The following is an 8,307-nucleotide window of genomic DNA, read 5'->3' on the forward strand; positions in this document are numbered from 1 at the left end:
CTTACATCACTTGGGAAGATAATGATTTAGATTTATCTGAAGATTCAGAAAATGAAGTCGTGAATCTAAGTCTCATGGCCAAAAACTATGAAAGCGAAGAAGAGGATTTCTTGAAGAAAAATTGGTACATTGATAGCGGATGCTCTAAACACATGACGGGAGATACATCAAAATTTACTCATATATCTCCCAAGAATAGTGGACATGTGACTTATGGTGACAACAACAAATGTAAAATACTTAGAGTAAGAAAAATAGGTATGAATCCATCTACCTCCATTGAAAATGTTTTACTTGTTGATGGTCTCAAGCATAGTTTACTAAGTGTTAGCCAATTATGTTATAAAGGCTTTCTAGTATCATTTGATTCTCATAATTGTTTTATTGAAAATAAACATGACAAGAATATAAAACATATAGGATATAGAACTAATAATGTATACATGATAAATTTAGATAAAACATCAAATTATGTTCAATGCTTTTTAAGCAAAGATAACGATTCATGGTTATGACATAGGACAATTGCTCATATAAATATGGAACATTTATATAAATTAATTTCTAAAGATTTAGTAATTAGGTTACCAAAACTTAGATTTGAAAAAGATAGATTATGTGATGCATGTAAAAAAGGAAAACAAATAAGGGTCTCTTTCAAATAAAAAAATATTGTTTCTACCACTCAATCCTCACAACTTTTGCACATGAATCTCTTTGGTCCTTCTAGAACCATGTGTTTTGGTGGAAATTATTATGCCCTTGTTATAGTTGATGATTATTCAAGATTCACATGGACATTATTTCTTACTCACAAAAGAGATGTTTTTCATGCTTTTAAGAAACTTGCTAAACTCATTGAAAACAAGAAAAATCTTAACATTGCATCCATTAGGAGTGATCATGGAGGAGAAATTGAAAATAAAGATTTTGAATTATTTTGTGATGAAAATGGTATTGAACACAATTTTTCTACACCTAGAACCCCTCAACAAAATGGACTAGTTGAGAGGAAAAATAGATCTTTAGAAGAAATGACCAGAACTTTGCTTAATGGTACAAATCTTCCTAAGTATTTCTGGGTTGAAGCTGTTGATACTGCATGCTATATAATGAATAGAGCTTTAATTAGACCTATCTTAAAGAAAACACCATATGAATTGTACGAAGGAAGAAAACCAAACATTTCTCATTTTCATGTTTTTGGATGCAAGTGTTTTGTGTTAAACAATGGGAAAGACAACTTAGGTAAGTTTGATGCAAAATCATATGAAGGTATATTCCTTGGCTATTCCTCAAATAGTAAAGCTTTTAGAATTTATAACAAAAGAACTATGATTATTGAAGAATATATTCATGCTGTTTTTTATGAGACTAATTAATGTGCCATTATTTTCTCCTATTTCTTAACCCTTTTGGCACCATTTTAAGTACTGATTAATCTTAATTGTCAAATTAATTAGGCAGTTTTATTATTTGGGTCCATTCAGCTAATTTGATGTTTTTAATCTAATTTTAGGAACTAAGGAAGCATTGGGCTTGAATCCAGAATTGGGCTTGGACTTGAAGAGGGCAGATTATTTTATTCTACAAAATTTTATCTTATCTAGACTTTATCTTATCTAGATATTTAGATTTGATCTTGTCATACCCTAATTTCGTTCGGGGACCTTTGCTTGATGACATGCGACCTTTCTTTGGTCCTTGTGAGGTGCTTGGCATCCATCATTAGGCAATTTGTGAAATTCCAGGACATGCCGAAAAACCAAAAAATATTGATGCACAATCCGTAAGTTTCCGTGACACACCGGAAATCAAATGGAAGCATCGTTGCATAATTAAGTGAGATTCTGTAACATTCCGTAAGTCAAAAAGGGGATGATTATGTAATCCGCAAGGAGGAAGCAACTGGGCGGCAAGCTCCTCCACGTTTTTGAAAAATGGTTTTTGGGGCTTCCGCGGCTTCCGTAATACTTCCGTAAAATTTCCGAAAACCTTGAGTAAGCATATTCCACTTAACATTGGTGAAAGGGAAGAGAAAAAAGATGAAAATCAAATTCGAAAACAGTTCCGTAAGGCTTCCGTAACTTTTCCGTAAAATACGAAAAGGGGGTGAACTTAGTAATTCGGGTGCGCTTAGAAATCTTCTTCATTAAGTCTTTGGGCGGCAAGCACCTCCCTTTTTTTCTATAAATAGGGGAGGGGGGAGCTGTTTCAAAATGTTCAGCCCCTTTGGCACTTCTCTCTCTTTCGAATTTGCTTGGAAAAATTGTTTCCGTGAAGAAAATCTAAGCCGAGGCGCTTCCGAAACGCTTCCGTAAGCGATTCTGTGGAAATTCTTCATCGTTCTTCACCGTTCTTCATCCGTTCTTCGTTCGTTCTTCGTTCTTCAACGGGTAAGTTTTCGAATCCAAGACTTTCAATTCATTTCTTGTTTTGTGTACTTTCACTTTAATTTCGTTTACTTTCAGTTTTCTTTTCTTCCGTTTTTAACGTGCTTTAACCATTTATTTAAGCCGTTTTCTCGTCTAATAAATGATAAAATGAATTTCAACCGATCATTTGTGTTGTAATCTCGTTTAATCACTGTTAAAACGAAATCTAACCGATCGTTCACGCTATAACCTCGGTTAAACCAAAAAAAGTAAAATAATAATAAAATAATCAAAATATCTTGAAAAATAATAATAAAATAATCAAAATATCTTTGAATAAAATAATAAAAAATCAATCGGACGTTTTTCTTTGGAAGTTTCCTTGAATGAATTGATTAATAACCAAAGTGAAACTAAGACTAAAATCAACTCACAAATCAAGTTTTTTTTCCGAAAAATCACTAAAAACCGTTTTAAGGTCCAACGCCTTAAACGGTCCTCTTTGCTTTTATCGGTTAACATGGACCGTTCAAAAGCATAAAATCAACATGTGACTTTACCGCTTTTGCAAGAACTACGTAGGTCTGATTTCCTCATCGCAATTGAGGATACGTAGGAGCAAAAGCCCCGCTTTTGTCGACCACCCCAAGAGATCGTTAATGGTCCAAATGCCTTAACGTTTCTCTCCTTTCAAAAACAAGAGATCGTTAATGGTCCAATGCCTTAACGTTTCTCTCCTTTCAAAATCAAAAGATCATTTAATGGTCCAACACCTCAAATGACCTTTTTGTTCAAATCAAAATATATCTTGCAAAAAGATAAAAAAACAACTTAACCAAACACTTTGTTCCGAAAGAACTACGTAGGTCTGATTTCCTCATCGCAAATTGAGGAATACGTAGGAGCAAAGGGAAACACCCTTGTCGACCACTAAAAGAGAAAAAATATAAAAAGGGTATAAAGGATATAAGGACATAAAAGGGAACGTAAAAATCAAAGTCATGTTTGCACATTCGATTAAAGGCTGCCGTCCCTTGTGACGGACGTGTGGGGTGCTAATACCTTCCCCGCGCGTAAATACAACTCCCGAACCTTTCACTTAAAAGTTCGTAGATCGTGTCTTTTCCGGTTTTTCCGACGTTTTCCTCAAATAAACGTTGGTGGCGACTCCGCGCGTATTCCTTTCGTGGAACACGCATCCCGCGAGTCACGCGTCGCCCTCCCGCCGAAGGGTAGGTTGCGACAGATCTCATCTAGATATTATTTCATTTAGATCTTATCTTATATTATCTTATCTAGATTTTATTTTATTTTTTTAATGGGCTTGGATTTAAAACAGATTTGTAAGCTTTGTGGCTGGAAAACTATATAACAGCACCAAGGTTCTAGTTTAGGCCTTCTCTCTGCTCTTTCTCCTTTTTTTCGTTTTTCGCAATTCCAGTTCTGACTTTTAGTTATATCAATAAAATTTCGTTCTCTATTGATTAATGGAAGGCTAAGTCCCCAGCGTTGTTTTCTCTTGAGGATCAAGCACAGTTCTCTTTGAGGTTCTATTATTATTGCTAAATTGTGTTCAGTTTTTCCTCTTCACTAATTACTCTAAATTTGTTGCTATTAATTCATGCATGCTTAGTGCTTGATTAATTGTCTCTGCACTTAATTTACGTTCATGCTTAATGATCGTTTATGAGTAATTGGTGTATGTGTTTCTTAATCACATAATGAATGCCTTATGTTAAATTTCACTTAGTAATTTAATTTAGGGTTGGATTAAGTGGTTAAACTGATAAGGGATAAATTCTCACAACCTAGGATAAGAGACTTGCTTGTGAATCAAGGGGAAGCAACGTATTTTAATTCTTATATTTTCTAATTCTTATATTTTCTCTGTTATGAACATTTGGTTTATCATTGCTCGTTGGGAAACGACCTAGGATCACTTCCTAATTACTACATTTTAATGTTTATTTGATTCGGGTACGACCTCGATCAAATTTGACACCATTTCCGAGGAGCAGTGTCCAAAGATTCATAATAGCTAGTAATTCGTGTTTTATGTTTAGTTGTTTTATGTTTTCGTGTGTTGTGTTAGTGTGTGTTAGTGTTGTGTTTGTGTTGCGTTAAGTGTGTTTAGAGTCTTGTTATTTTGTTTAGTGTGGTGTTCTATTTTAGTTTTTTTGTTCAGTGCTACCCCTGTTTCAGTTTTGTGTTTTGCTGTGAATAGTGATTTGCGACGGATTTAGCGACCACTTTTGTTGAACTGGAAAACAGGGTAGTAGTGGAAATCCCTTAGCGACACATTTTGGAGACCACCCTTGCTGAATTAATTGGGATTTTTTGTTTTGGTAGCTATAGTTGTTATTTTTGGCTGAATTTTTTTGTGGTCACTTCTTTTGATCCATATTTTGTGGGAAAAATAGCTGGAGCCCTTAGTTTGGTCAGATTTGAAAGCTCCAAAAAAGTAGCAAATTTGATTTTTGTCAAAACTTCAAATGGCCATAACTTTTGCTCCGGTTATCAGAATCACAATTATTATATATGTATTTGGGGTAGAAAAAATTTTCCCATGTTGTGGCATCCTGCCATAGGCTGGCTGAGGTCTCCTTCTTCCAAAAATTGCGATTCTGTCAAAAGTTTTTTATTTTCCAAGTATTATTCTCTTATTTTTCTTAACTTATCATTTTTAGCTTCTATAGTTAGACTTTGAATTTTTGTTTGAAATTTTTTGTGCTATCTTCTCATCCTCTTATAAGGTTTCTCACAAAATTTCAAGTCATTTGGATATCATTTAATGGTAGCTGTAGTTCAAACCTACACAGTTACTTGCATAAGAAGGCAACTAGTTGTGCATGCTGAATATAGTGTATGACTAGAGGCCATCCATCTGACTTACAACCCTTTGATCCTGAGATAGATAGGACATTTCATAGATTAGTTAGACATCATTTAGTACCTTTTGAGCATCCTGAGCATTCTGTTATTGGTGATTTTGAGCATTAATTTTTTGAGCATTCTGATTTTGAACATTCTGAGAACATGGCACAACCTCCACCCTATGAGAGGACTCTAAGGGAAATGGCTGCACCTGATTTCACCTACGAAAGCTTATGCATCCAATACCCTGATGAGGATGTCCCATATGTTCTTAAAACTGGACTGATCCATTTGCTTCCAAAGTTTCATGGCCTTGCAGGTGAAGACCCGCACAAACATCTGAAAGAATTCCATATTGTCTGCTCCACCATGAGACCCCCAGATGTCCAGGGGGATCACATATTTTTGAAGGCCTTTCCTCATTCTTTAGAGGGAGTGGCAAAGGACTGGCTTTATTACCTTGCTCCATGGTCCATCACGAGCTGGGATGACCTCAAGAGAGTATTCTTAGAAAAAATTTCCCCTGCTTCCAGGACCCCGACCATCAGAAAGGATATTTCAGGCATTAGACAACTCAGTGGAGAGAGCTTATATGAATACTGGGAGAGATTCAAGAAACTATGTGCCAGTTGTCCTCACCACCAGATTTCTGAGAAGCTTCTCCTCCAATATTTTTATGAAGGACTCAGTAACATGGAGAGAAGCATGATAGATGCTGCCAGTGGTGGTGGAGCCCTTAGAGACATGACTCCTGCTGAAGCCAAAAATTTAATTGAGAAGATGGCTTCAAACTCCCAGCAATTTAGTGCTAGAAGTGATGCTATTGTCATTAGAGGAGTGCATGAAGTAGCCACGAATTCATCTTCATCAGCTGAGACTAAGAAGCTTAAAGGTAAACTAGATGCCTTGGTTAACCTGGTAACTCAACTGGCCATGAATCAAAAATCTGCACCTGTCGCCAGACTCTGTGGTTTATGCTCCTCTGTCGACCACCACACAGACCTTTGCCCTTCTGTGCAACAATCTGAAGCAATTAAACAGCCTAAAGCTTATGCTGCAAACATCTACAACAGACCTCCTCAACCTCAGCAGCAAAATCAGCCACAACAGAACAATTATGACCTCTCCTGCAACAGGTACAATCCCGGGTGGAGGAATCATCCCAACCTTAGATGGTCGAATCCTTCACAACAGCAGCAACAACAACAACAACCTTATTTTCAAAATGTTGTTGGCCCAAGTAGACCATACATTCCTCCACCAATCCAGCAGCAACAACAGCAATAGCCCCAGAAACAGCAAACAGTTGAGGCTCCTCCGTAACCTTCCCTTGAAGAACTTGTGAGGAAAATGACAATACAAAACATGCAGTTTCAACAAGAGACTAGAGCCTCCATTCAGAGCTTAACTAATCAGATGGGACAATTGGCTACACAGTTAAATCAACAACAGTCCCAGAATTCTGACAGATTACCTTCTCAATCTGTCCAAAATCCCAAAAATGTGAGTGCCATTACATTGAGGTCGGGAAAGCAGAGTCAAGGACCTCAACCAGTAGCATCTTCCTCATCCGCAAATGAAACTGCCCAACCTCACTCTACTCCAGAAAAAGATGATGACAAAAATTTAAAGAGTAAGTTACCTAAAAATTTCTATGCATGGGAATCTAAGGAGAAGCAGCATATCCCTCTTCCATTCCCTCCAAGAGCAATTTCCAACAAAAAAATGAAAGTGGCAGAGAAGGAGATCTTGGAAACATTTAGAAAAGTAGAGGTAAACATACCTCTGCTGGATGCAATAAAGCAAATTCCAAGATATGTTAAATTCTTGAAGGAGCTATGCACTAATAAGCGGAAGCTTAAAGGAAGTGAAAGAATTAGTATGGGCAGAAATGTCTCCGCACTGATTGGTATATCTGTTCCCCAAATCCCTGAAAAATGTAAAGATCCAGGTACATTCAGCATACCTTGTATTATAGCGAACAGTAAGTTTGACAATGTCATGCTAGATTTAGGAGCTTCTGTTAGTGTTATGCCTTTGTCTATTTTTAATTCTCTATCTCTTGGTCCTTTGCAGTCAACTGATGTGGTAATTCATTTAGCTAATTAATGCAATCCTACCCCCCAAGGACATTGGATAGAAGACTCCAAGAAGATTGGGCCAAAGATGCAAGAGAAGGCCCTAGGATTCTCATGAGCCTTAGGGTAGATTTCGGGCCCATGGGCTAAGTATGAGCCCACTTATCTTTGTACATATTAGATTAAGGTTTTATTAATTTTGGGTCTTGTATTTAGGGCTCCATAATGTAGGTAGGGTATCCTAGAAATATAGGATTTTTCAGCCCTTGTATTTTAGGGCACCTAGACTAGTTTTTGTATTAGGGGTAGTTTTGTAATTTCACATACACTAAGTGAATATTTGATGTGTGTGGTTGGAAATAAATTTAATTGAATTGGTAGAAGCCCAATCCAATTAAATTTTAGATGGGGAGGTGAGCATTTGCTTACTACACCCCATTGCCACATCATATAGTCACATTTTGTGCATGTCCTTCATGCTTTTCATGCCTCATGACACCTAAGCACTTAGTGGAGAATCTTGGAATTAATCTTGGATTAGTGGGCTGAACCATAACTAAAATTCACTAATCATAATTAGTGAAATTTTGGCTCCAAAGTTTGGCTCCACAAATTCAAGTGAAATTTGAATTTCCTTCCAATTTTGTGTGACACTTAGGCTTTAAATAGAGGTCATGTAAGTGCATTTTTTTCAACTTTGATCATTTAAATATCAAACTTCAGATTTCAAAGCTCATTTAGAGCACAAAATTTTGTGCTCTTCTCTTCCTCTCCCTTCATTCATCTCCTTCTTCCTCCAAGCTCTTATCCATGGCCTCCTATGGTGGTGAGCTTCTTCAAGACTCATCTTCTCCTTGAAGTGGCATCTCCTCTCTCTCTTCATTTCTTCATTCTGCTGCCATTCATCTTCCAAGAAGCAAAGGAATCCATTCATAAAGAAGATCCTAGGCCTACAAGCTCCAATGGAGCTTACATTACTA

At 36.7% G+C, this 8,307-nt stretch overlaps 1 non-coding gene across 1 annotated transcript; it reads right to left on the reverse strand.

The window, feature by feature from the left end:
• Nucleotides 1-5,789: 5,789 nt before the first annotated feature.
• On the reverse strand, nucleotides 5,790-5,896 carry LOC112997934 (small nucleolar RNA R71). Its single transcript, XR_003262987.1, has one exon. It is a non-coding gene; the product is annotated as a small nucleolar RNA R71 (small nucleolar RNA).
• Nucleotides 5,897-8,307: the final 2,411 nt, after the last annotated feature.

This window comes from Glycine max, chromosome 1, assembly GCF_000004515.6.
Source record: "Glycine max cultivar Williams 82 chromosome 1, Glycine_max_v4.0, whole genome shotgun sequence".
Classification (NCBI taxonomy): Eukaryota; Viridiplantae; Streptophyta; class Magnoliopsida; order Fabales; family Fabaceae; genus Glycine; species Glycine max.